We start from the raw sequence: 12,581 nt of genomic DNA on the forward strand, positions 1-12,581 counted from the left end.
CGACTTCTACATTTTGGGGCAACCGAAAAAACAGCTCAAGGGAACCAGATACAGACTTTTTGAAGCAGCAACCCAAGGAGTTTTATAAGACGGGAATCACGCGACTCGTTAGTCAATGGGACAAATGTCTAAATTCTCATGAAGACTACTTTTAAAAGAAGTACCCCGTTGTTGGCTCACATTCATTTGACTTGCCCTCGTATATCTTGCAGAATTCCTGTTTTTTATACGTGCCCTCTGTTGCGACTGAATTCGGTGCAATTACTCACGATACACGACCGGTGACAGCTGCTTCAATTCAATTCAATTCAAGGGCATTCAATTCTTTGTACAACTCATGTTCGATTCCTGGGCGTCACCATCGACAACAAGCTACTTTGGCGTGGTGCGGTCGAAAGTGTTGTGGCTGCATCAGTGCAAAGAATCAACGCACTTCGTCGATTGGCAGGTGTACGTTGGGGAAACAATCCTATATCCATGCTTAAACTGAACGCTGCACTGATAACAAGCCGCATTCTCTATCAGCTCCCTCTGATATCACCGTCAGCGACTCAATTCGAGCGCTTGGAGGCAGTGCACAGAAAGGGACTTCGCTTGGCGATGGGAGTTCCAACGGCGGCTTCAAACAAGAAAATCACTAATGAGGCAGAGTCTCTCCCACTCCGCCTCTTGGCATCTCAGGCCTTGCTGACGCAGCTATTAAGGCTGGGCGAGTCACGCGCTGGCACGGCGCTTCTCCGACGGCTAAGAGCAAGAACTCGCTCACATTTTCATGCGGCGCTGAACACCTTCCGATTTTTAGGACTGCAATGGCCTAAACTAAGCCGCCTTGACCCGCCATGGTCTTTTCCGGACGTTACCTGCAGCCTTAATGTACCCCACCTACCGACGAAACGCACCATTTCAACTGCCGAAGCCAAGTTTCTTGTGCTGAACCACTTGAGCACTGTGTTTCAAAGCCACCTACAAGTATACACAGACGGTTCGGTGTGCGCACAAACAGATAGCTGTGCAGCGGCATTCTGCATACCATCCCTTGATGTGTCATGGTCTGGCCGACTGGATCGCGTGGTTTCCTCTACAACAGTAGAAAGCGCCGCAATCACCGCGGCTTTGCGGAAACTACGGGCCTTCTCTGCACGTGATGTCGTGGTGCTGACGGATTCCAAGTCAGCATTACAGAGATTACATCGGGGCCTACCTCTAGAGAAATTTACAAGGCAGTCTCTGGCACTGATTGACGACCTAACGAGCAAAGGATTTAGCATAAGGTTTCAGTGGATTCCATCACACGTAGGAATTGATGGAAACGAGGAAGCTGACGCCCTTGCACGCCTAGCGCTTACATGTGTCCCAACAGTGAAAGCTCCAAAACCTTTTCAAAACTCTAAGGGTGCAATCCGCCTTCACTTTAGAGAGATGCACAAGAACCCACACGAACCCTGTGTGACTCATGGATTTACACGCGAACAAGCGACGCTTTTATACCGCATCAGGACCGACTCCGCGTACACCCCAGCTTGGTTATTCAAGACTGGGCTTCGCGCTTCCCCACTCTGTGCTTTCTGTGGTGACATTGGCGACATCGAACATTTCATTTGGCTATGCCCGCAGTTTGACACAGAAAGAAAAGCGATGGTCGACAAGCTGCAAAAAAGCGGTCTCACGCACAGGACCTTAGAGGACGTTGTTTTCCCCGGAGGGCCCGCGGCGTTCAGGAAGAGAGCGCAACGACTGCTGATAGCCTTCCTGCGAGACACGGGGCTCATCGACAGCTGGTGACACACCCCTGATCTCAACTCAAAGGAGGATCAGGCGGAACAATTGCCGGCTATGTATGCCAGGCTAACCCCGCCTGCTTCAACATCACCACCACCACCACCACCACCAGCTGCTTCTGCGTAATACATTAAAACAAATTACAGCGTCGTTGAGATTTTTCACTGGCCATAGCATATATACAAGAATGTAAGCACGATTCTTGAGTGACAAAGTTTCATTAACATATTTGTCCTCAACTTGTTCAGTTCATTGCCTTTTAATTTTTCATACCAGTGGCATGCACTGCTTTCCTGGTTTCGAACTGATATAGTTCTAAAGTTCGTGTGATATTTTCTTTACTGAAATAGACAAAAATATGGCAGCATTGGTATCAGTTATTTTGGGCAATATTTTTGGCACATACGAGTATATTCTTTTATGAAAAAATACATATTTTATTGTTTTGACTGTGCGTAGCGTTCAAGAATTCGTTTGCAGCATCTTTGGCAATGACAATGCAGTTATTATTCATGGATTTGATCCCTTGACAAATTGTTTAAGAAGAAGCTTTAGCTCGGGCCCAATCCGACGCGTCCTATTCAAATACTTGTAAAACGCAGAAACCCTTTTCTTAGATAATCCTGCTAATCGCTTTTATTGAAATTCGTCGCATTTGAGAGAGAAAGTTAAATCCTAGTTCTGTTGGAAACACAACTTCGATTTAGGGCCTGAATGTTGTTTAAAATATTTGGAAAAATTCGAAAATTTGAAAATATAGAAGCACCACGTTTACAAACTAATAGCTATGCATGAATAACAGACATTGTGGTTCTGTAAACGGCATCTATTATAACAGCCAAAGCGGACAAGTTTGCTATGTCAATTTGTATCTTGCATGAATTGGTTACGTTGTGTACAAGGGTTCTGCAAAAGCCGTATTTCCACAATACAAAATTTTTTTGAGATTCATGTGTAACATATCCATTTTGTCCGCTGCAATTCACAGAATTGTGATATCATTTTTCATTGTTGAATCACGGAGTTTTAAACTTGATAGTTTCGTTTTCTGAAAATTTTCGCTTTGGCCAATTTTTAATAAATAATTGACCACGAAATAAAAAATTTGAAACCAGTAGTCACGAGAATTAAACTTTTTCTTTTAAATGCAACAACAAAATTTCTGGCTACGCCGCTGGCCCCATATATATATATATATATATATATATATATATATATATATTTATACACACACATGGGGCCAGTGGCGTAGCCCCCCCCGAACAAAATTTCTGGCTACGCCACTGGGCATGTGCTATGTGTTATGTGGCATGTCTCAGCTTGTAGTAGAAGCTAGTCTTAGAGTACACATGCGTGAGGTTTTGTCCATTTACCAATTATGAACTCGGACAGCAACGAGCAGAAACCGGCGTTGTCAAAGAAGGTTGCAGCCACAGAAATGATTGCATAAAGTGGCCATGCTGTGACAAAGAGGTACCTGAGTTGTAGTGCTATTTTTGCTTCCTAAGCACCGAGGCCATCTTCAGCAGAAAATCGCTAGATAACTCTCGTTGCAAAGAAAGTGCCAACTAGATTCACACCCGGAAGAAACACCCAGCAGTATGCTTCGATTATAGAAAAGCTCTTCTGTGAATTACCTCATTGAGCGAAGAAACGCATTGAAGGAGAAGGAAAGGGATTAATTACGGTATCTCTTGAGTGATATTGCGCAAACGTCTGGAAGAAATTATGATTAACTAACATTACGGGCTTTTATCTACTACGCCCGGATGTTTCTTTATGTTTCATATTGCTCTGGTTTTGTATTTATTTATTTCTTTTTACCGGCCACTCAGGTTTACTGTCTCAATTCACTGCTTAAGTATGACACCCACAAGAAGACGGGACGCGTCGCCGAAGCAGATTAATAAGGCGCCAGCTTTTTTGCGCGCACAAGGAACTGTGACTAAGCCGATCTCGCTTTCGAGAGATTGTTAGAAGTATGTTTAACTCAAAGGACAAAATCAAAGTCTGCAAAATAAATATCGATGATAATGAAGAGACAGCAACGAAATTTGGTGCGCGTGAAAATCGAGATGATAAAACATAAACGCGATAGAAAACCTGATGATAAATGCAAATATTATGGCTCAAAACAATATTTCTACAGACAACCAAGAAATGGTTGATGGTCTAAAAGATGGTCTTCCAAAATATATTCAAGAAGAATTAGTAAATGAAATGAAAAAGTGAAATCGTCCCATTTAATTAATTATAAATGTTTTCAAAAAGTATGGAAGCTAGAATGTTGCCTAACCGTAAAGTTGATGAGAAATTAAAAGTAATAATATTCTCTCATAGTGGTGGTTTTATTTCTAGAAATTTAGACAGTTTTATCCACAGGTTGTGTAAAATACTTTTTGATCTTTATGGCTAATTAAACATATTGCTAGTTGTTGAAAATAAGTGGTTTGATTTTTCTCTATCATACATATATATTTAAGCAATATGTAAAGGATTTTTTTAAACAAAGAAGAAATTTATTGCTAGAAGTGTTAGAATATTGTCAGAATCTTTTTCATTAAGTATAAAAATACATTTTGCTTTAATGAAATTCGCTTTGATGCATTTCGACAAGCTTTTTCCTATCTTTGCTTGTGCCGTCCTTCTTTTTTTATTTTTGCACCAACTGGCGCTGCTTGTGTTATTCTAAGCTGATTGAATTTACCTTTTATGTTTTTTATTATATTTAACATGCAGCAGCGCTAACTGGAAGACTACGAAAGAAAGATGATCACAACACGCAAGCGCTGCTGCTTGTAAAATATGAACTTCCACCATTTCAGCCAGGTTTGCCTGCTATTGCTTTCTATTTAGTCCAAATAGTACAAAGTAATGAACTCGATAGTCCCAGATGTAAGCGTTCCCAGCCGCTGCAATAGCAAGGTCACTCGACGTGTAGCTCTGCGGCACCGAATAATCATTCATCTAAATTGAGTGTTTTATACACTTCTTACGAATGCTTGGTGCTCGAAGTTTAGAGACATTGCCTGCAAGGCTCGCTTTTCTGCTGCTTTCTCAGTACAGTGTGACGACATGATATTCGTTTTATGACGTGCAATAGGCACGATACTCAAGGTTGAATTGATCGCGGCTGTCTTAAAACGAATACAAAAGTGGCCGCATTAAAAAAGTTTACTTGTCTGAGCCAGTATTTGCGGAAAAGTTCTTACGCAAGAACTGTTAATAAATTATAGAATTTTATTGCGATGTTGAACATATCATTATCGAAGGTGCTCGGCCATTGGAAAACTGCCGTTAGGAACAAAAAGCTTTATGAATTCAGCCCCTTATTTCCAAAGGAGTTTCAATAATGCGCACTTCCTTGTTGTAGTAAAGGCCAGTTTGCCATCGCAAGCACCCGGCAGTCAGTTTTTATTGATAATAGGGGATACGAGAATTGTTGGAGGGGGAAGGATGACTGACAGGATACAACTGAAGACGATTTGGTTTGTACTTTTTTTCCCACTACAATTGCTTGAATGAACAAACTTTGTCAGACTGGATGCTCGAAGCAGTGCCAAAGTTGCCCCTGCAACGCCGGAAGTCTGCCGTGTTTCCGGAATGTATTTTTTCAGTTACAAGTTGGAAGGCCTGTGATGATCAGGTTAGACCGTATTAGGAGTTCTTGTGTAAATTAAAACATACCATGCGTGGCGTTCCACTAAAGCTAGCACCGAAGGTTAACCTTTGCGGTTCCGCAGTAGGGCAGTCCAAAGAACATGGTGTGGGGGCCAGAGGAGTGCCAAAACACATTAAAATGTCTTAAACCTTTAAAAGTGAATAATGATGCAAAGCAATCTGTAACTCACAACCGTACACCGTTTTAGAAGGGTGTACGGGTGTGAGTTACATGTTCATTTACGCCCTTATTCCCTTTTGGGGGTGCAAATTACTTTTCATTGCAGCGGCGTTGGAGGTGTCGCACCTCGACGGCACACGGGATGACACGTACGGGAAACCGTGTGCGACAGTTGGTAAACATTGAAACGTTGAATACCGTTAGCTTCACGTTTACTCGCCGTTCCACCTCAGAGCTGTGCACACCCATAGGGGCTCGCGCGAAACGCAAATATATGCCTAGCATGCTGGCACACAACGCTCAGTCCAACAGCGCAAGGTAGAGTGAGTGAGTGAGTGTCAACTTTATTATTAGAAGGGGTAAGGGATAAGGGAGGCTAAGCTACGTAGGCTTCCGGGTTGTGCTTCACGATGGAGTCTTCAGCTCGTGCCAGGACCCGTGTTTGGATGTCTCGGTCGGTGCTGGAGAGAAGGGCCTCCCATTGTTCGTCGGGGGGGCGGTGTGGCGTGCTGTGATGGCTCAGCGACTGAGCCGATTGAAGGGAGCGTTGACGGTGAGTCCTTTTCGATTCGTCGTTTCATGCGGCCAAACGCAGTCTGCATTTCTGGAGACCTTATACTGCGTCAGTGCGAGCGGGCCATGCGCCCTCTACAGCGGGACAGCACGACTACGGCGGCGCCTACGAAAACGGCACGAACGCGTCTCGAGCATTTCGTATAATTATTGTCAAAAAATAAAAATAAATAAATACAACGGCACTTCTACAACGACGTAGTGTGGTGAGCTGAGCCTATCCACTGAATTAAGATCAGGAGGTGCTTAATTTGTCCGAATGTCGATTAGCTGTCACCGAAAAGACGGATCCACCGTTTTCACGTGAGACAGAAGTAAAAGCATAAAACAGTTAGCGAATCGTAACACGTAACGCAGCCCTCGATGACAACAATGGAGAGTAGGGCTACGTGTCTCTTGATCAGCTCTGTAATTATAAACGTAGCCGCGCACAAAAAAGAGAGAAGAATACCACCGAGTCTCTGTGGCGGGTTCTTAGAAAGCTGAAGGTACGGACGCTCTTTAGCGAAATACGGGCTCGTCGTATCATAAATAGGTGAAAATTTCGAATAAGTGACCTCTCAAACGCCAGTCTATTATGCGCGCAATTTGAAACTAAGGATAACTTCAGGATAGTAGAAAAACTGAAAAAAAAAACCCCGGCAGATACCACGTCTTGTGGGAATCGATGTTATGTGAAGCAGTGTGAGGGGAGCCTACCAAGTTAACGAAACGACCTTGACAGCATCAAGAATTAGGCGGCTGTTTCATGACCTACATGACACGCACGTCAAGACATTTATGTCACGAACTGTCATTTATGTTCGTCATACACTCTTTTCGTACTATGCCAGTTTTGGTACATACCAACTAAACCACCATGAGTGCTGCAAGATGTAGGCAGCTGTTTCATTAACTACATGACACACTTGTCATGATAGTCATGTCATGATCGATCATTTATGTTCGTCATACACTTTTGTCATATTCTGCCAATTTTGGTGCATACCAAGTCGTAGGCGGCTGTTGCAAGACCTACATGACACACATGATGCTATTCATGTCATGACCGATCATTTATGTTTGCCACACACTCTTGTCATACTATGCCAATTTCGGTGCCTACCAAGTTAACGAAACGATCATAAGAGGACCAAGATGTAGGCGACTGTTTCATCACCTACATGACACACATGTCGTGATATTTATGCCGTGACCGATCATTCATGTTAGTCATACACTCCTGTCATACTATACCAATTTTGGTGCATATCAAGTTAACGAAACGACAATGAGAGTAACAAGACGTAGGCGGCTGGATAGATACTCTCAAAATGGCAAATGTTCGCCAACAAATGCTTCGCATTTAAAATATCTTTGGCGTTCCTGCGAGCAAAAATCTATAAATTCAGATATGTTTGGTAAAAGATCCGGGGTGGCTAATTCTTTTTGTTTTTACGTTTATAATCATGTACCAACTTGTCGCAGATGCCCATAAATCAATGACATAAGACTATGCGCAATGTTCGCAAAGAGCAAGTTAAATAATTTCAAATAGGTAATTACGACTTAAAGCATCCCTATACAGACGCCAATCGGAGAGCCAGCAACTACTGCAGCTTCTTTTCTAATGCCGAGGTCCTAAGGGAAGCGGGTTATCACAAACGTGGCCCGCTGAGATCAGGCGTGCTTACACACGGAGCAAATCGGCAGGGCCTCTCGGAACGGGGCCTCGTTGTGTACCGTTGTCTCTTCATCTGTGCCCCGCTGGCGATCCAACCTGCGCTAAGGAACATGTTCGCGAGGGTCCCACACCAAATATTTCATTCGTTTAGTTCCGTCCCAACGGTCTGTGCAAACAAGATTCGGGTCGCGGTATGCGTGACCCTTCGGAATGTCCGCAATATAGGGGTCATTTGTGTTTTCTTTCATTCTTCTCTTGCTGTGAGGTTCATTCGTTCCGAGCATTGCTGCTGCTCGCGCCATTAGGCTGTGCATTTTGTTGACTATCATTACGCGGGAAATGTTTGTTTCTGGTATTACTTGAGGAAGAAAATGGCCTCCGGACCGTCACTTCTTTCGTGGCCTTAGAAAACAGCAGAAAAGTGCCACTGCTAAGCGCAAACCTCGCTATTTAAGGGAGAATGGCTTAGAGTAAGCTTATGCTATTTTGTTATCTATCTTTGCATTTCGTTTTTCGTTTCATCTTATAAAATGCTCGTATCCTCATCTCACTGATAAGGTTACTTCTTCTTCGCAGTTGTATGTATTGAGTGCGGCGATAGAATAAACTTCCTCTGTTCCTTCATTACGTGACGATGCTGGAGCGTTTAGTTTTTTGTTTGTCGTCGAAGTATGTGATTGTGGGTCTCTGTAACTTTGTTCAAACGATCGATATGCCTTTTTTGCACCAATTGTCCGATGATAGCTAGATCAGTTATATTGTGCCAGTTGTTTTAATATGAGCCATATGTTATGCATAGTACACTTGAGAAATAAAAAAATGAAAACGTATCTGGAATATATCCCTCAAACTAGCAACACCGCATAATAACACTCATGACAAATGTTGAGAATCGGACTTTATGAAGCCCTGAAACACATATTTTTGAAGCTGAGGAACACGCTGGATTCGGTCTTTTGCCTTTCAAGGAATATATTCCCGAAGATACCTTTGACAAGGACGGTTTATCAATGAGTATATAAAATGTGCGACGTTTACTCTCGGCATTCCTCCTCCAGAAGCAAACGTGGGTCGAGAACGAGTCCAGTCTGGGTCAACTTCGTGAAGGCGGCTATTGTAGTCTACCTGGTTAACCAATATCAGTGCCGCTTTGTCTTGCACAGGTATTCTGATGGTGCTGCCCCGGTTGCCTAGGTGCAATGCATGAATGATCGGATGTTGGCGCCTGAGACAATATGGGGTGAGGTTACCCTTCGACTACACGTTTCCTCGAAGCTTGGGCAACGCCAATACCAATCGCATGTCCGCTTTTACTTTTCCTTCCTTACGCTGTGCGTTTAGGGCAACCGCTTGAGGCTGGCGTTTTGTGATCGCGCTCGAGAATGTCAAAGCAGCGGTGTGACAGGACGAGTGAGAGGATTTAGGAGAAAGCATTATCTTGCGAGGTCCTAACTAAATAGGCAGGAATCGAGAACTTCTTTTTCGCTACCTTCGTAACGCGCAATTTGACGAAGTATGTTGAATTTAAATGAAAAGCTTAAGATGTAGTTATCTTAACTATGAGCTTTTTAATATGGGCATTCAACTGTTTTTACAAAATTTGTTGGAAACTGTGAAATAGAAGAAAAAGAAAAGAAATACACAGGTGCCAGTATTTTCAGCTCCGTAATAATTAAGTAACAATATCACAATTACGCAAACTTCACATGCTGAGACAACTAAAGCGGTCAATAGTGATGAGTTGTATACCGCTCTCAAATATATACGAGTACTTTTTAAGTAGGTCTTTTGGAAAACCCTCGTAAGCTCTGTCATAATTTCACTTAAGCTAAATACTCGTATATCAATTATTTGTCCCCTTTAGATTCTCTAGCAGTCGCAGTGAAAAGAAGTTCGATATCTGTGATGGGGGCAAACTTGCATACTTGTAAAATTTGTGCTTCATTATTTTTTTTACCCTATGGATATTATCGCCAACTTCCGAAGAAAGTGTGATGCCCTAAAAAATTTCGGCTTCTTTCCTTACACAAGATATAAGTTTCTCTCTTAAAGGCAAGAAAGTTGATTAAACATTTGTGTCATGAGAGCATTTCAGCGTCTTTAATGTATTTGAATGAATAAGTTGGTTGGCTCCTAGCTAAAGCCCCACTCTTGATGATCACCGCTTCCCCTTTTCTTAAAGAAGTAGGGTATAGAGCCTGCATGTGTATTCCCGATGAATGGCGTCCATGGGGCGCCGTTCTTCATGTAGCAATATCGTTAATTTTACATAAGGTGGAAAAAACGGTGGTGGTTTCGAACGCCACAGGCAATGGTAAGTGATTTTACCAGCTGGATGCTGCGAAATAACATTTATCTCCCATGTTCACACCAGTATTGTAACATATCCGCAATGTTTTCTTATCATGCGAAAAAAAATATCTCAGTGCCTCTTTGACGACACCGATGTTTATTAGCCTCTGATAACCTTCTTTCTATAATAGAAGATGTGCTTGAAGAACGTTCATATCTCTTTTGCTTTAGACTTTCAAGAATCAATACGTATAACGTGGGGCATGCTATGAATCATTGTTGGTTTGGCGTATCGTTTAAATGCCTGCGCCTTGGCGCAGGCATTTAAGTCAGATAAGCCTAATTTACCGGCAGGAATGGTGGTTATCTTAAAAACCTATTTCACAGCACCTGTCCACATGAATTTCTTGCGAAACACCACCGTTGGAGGTGATACTACCTGATCTCATTTTGCTTACATGGACGCGTTAACCATACACCATACTCGAATACTAGAAAGCACAGAAAGCTGTCAAGTCACCCGTGGGAAGAAGTATAAGGCATATGTAGGAGGAGGCACAAAACTGCAATGCCATCCGTGCAACAAGAGCCGCCGATTTTCGCGGCGAGTCCCTTAGCATTTCTTCATGCCATGCGACGTACAACGTCGTTCCCTTAGTTAGTTTTGGAATGCCCAAGCGATTTTCATTCATGGCCCAGTTCGCTAGAGCGTTGGCGTGAAAGACACCCACTGAAGAGCGGCGAACACATATTGCCACATTCCAAGTGCTCCAAGCTGTTGTCAAAGAGTTTCCTGGAACAGCGGCGCCCTGAAGGCGTGAAACAGCTTCGTTGAATAGCGGCACAAATTTATATATTGCCACATACTGAGTGACTTAAATTGGCCGGGTGGTTGGTTTCGAACCGTTTTCTCGCAATACGGCAGCCCGATACGCTAACCATGCGACCACTGACTACCCAGTGGCCAGGTAGGCTGGAAAACGCTAAGATTAGATAGATAGATAGATAGATAGATAGATAGATAGATAGATAGATAGATAGATAGATAGATAGATAGATAGATAGATAGATAGATAGATAGATAGATAGATAGATAGATAGATAGATAGATAGATAGATAGATAGATAGATAGATAGATAGATAGATAGATAGATAGATAGATAGATAGATAGATAGATAGATAGATAGATAGATAGATAGATAGATAGATAGATAGATAGATAGATAGATAGATAGATAGATAGATAGATAGATAGATAGAGAGATAGATAGATAGATAGATAGATAGATAGATAGATAGATAGATAGATACTTCCCGAATAGTGCTTGCCGTATCCTAAGACTGCTAACGCTATAAAGATACCGAGATTATATTTAACGCGTTTTAGCACTGAGAGAACGTGATAGTTGAAGAAAGATATGAGGCATTGTGGTTGTATGTGCCAAACGTAATTATCCTAACAACCGATTCGGCGGGATCTGCAATGAGTCTAAATGGGTTACGCAAGTGTTTTCCCAATAAGTAACGCAGTAGTCAATGTATGAATGCATAAATAAAAAGTACAAAGATCGTAAGGCTTCATGGTTAAATATGCGTCCTGTTTTTAGACGCACCCTTCTTAAAACAAGAAAACTATGATTGTTAAAAACAATGCCGAAATAGCAGGAATGTGTTTCTGCTCGCTGCGCATAAATATCGACGATACAGATCAGTAGTGGGTGTGTGAATACTGGAAAGTTTCGAATAATGAATCCAAAATCCTCACATTCTATTAAGCCTTCGAATCAGTCACTATTCGTAAACCCGCATATTTTTTAGCAGTTGTCATATACTTCACATCTCCCGCTGTGCGAATAAGTTTATCACGGTGGCCATAGAATAAAAAAAAAAGATAATTGGAGGACGCTTAAGCTTCGCCTTTAAGAGTGGAACGCGATAGCATTCAAGGATTCTCCCACTGCTTCTCACGCTTCCCGGCAACTGCACCTTATGTAATCGTAATTCTTTCCTGGAAACGCTGGCGGCGAATGTTATGCACGAAAGTGAACTATCTGGGGCGCGCCGCTCACTTAACTTTGTGTGGCGCTGCACGAGAGAGACCTTGTAAAATATAACTGCTAGAATGTCGACGCCTTTCCACGAAAGTACAAGGAGGGACGGTACAAAACTACTGCTATGGTCTCAGAATTACAAAGCGGTCATAGGTAGAACCCGGACTAGCTTCATTACTGAAATTTCAATATCCCTCATGTATATAGCTTATTTAGCAGAATTGTAGCTAATGAAATTCTATTTGTTATTATCACACGCTCATACTGATTTAGAGGGGAGCGCGAATAGTAATTTTTGAACGCGAATCTTATACGGGTCAAATAGTTCCAGAAGCGAATCGAAACGAATGTCGAATAGTTCTCAAATATTAAATAGCCAC

The 12,581-nt window shown here is 42.4% G+C and overlaps 1 protein-coding gene and 1 long non-coding RNA gene across 2 annotated transcripts in view; one reads left to right on the forward strand and one right to left on the reverse strand.

The window, feature by feature from the left end:
- Nucleotides 1–12,581, reverse strand: part of LOC135901180 (uncharacterized) — a 472,757-nt gene that overhangs the window by 168,319 nt on the left and 291,857 nt on the right. The window lies entirely within an intron of this gene.
- Nucleotides 6,050–12,581, forward strand: part of LOC135901178 (uncharacterized) — a 273,193-nt gene continuing 266,661 nt past the window's right edge. The window contains exon 1 of the mRNA XM_065430868.2: nucleotides 6,050–6,173. The gene's annotated coding sequence lies outside the window, so the exon portion shown is untranslated. The remainder of the gene's footprint in view (nucleotides 6,174–12,581) is intronic.

This window comes from Dermacentor albipictus, chromosome 4, assembly GCF_038994185.2.
Source record: "Dermacentor albipictus isolate Rhodes 1998 colony chromosome 4, USDA_Dalb.pri_finalv2, whole genome shotgun sequence".
Lineage (NCBI taxonomy): Eukaryota > Metazoa > Arthropoda > Arachnida > Ixodida > Ixodidae > Dermacentor > Dermacentor albipictus.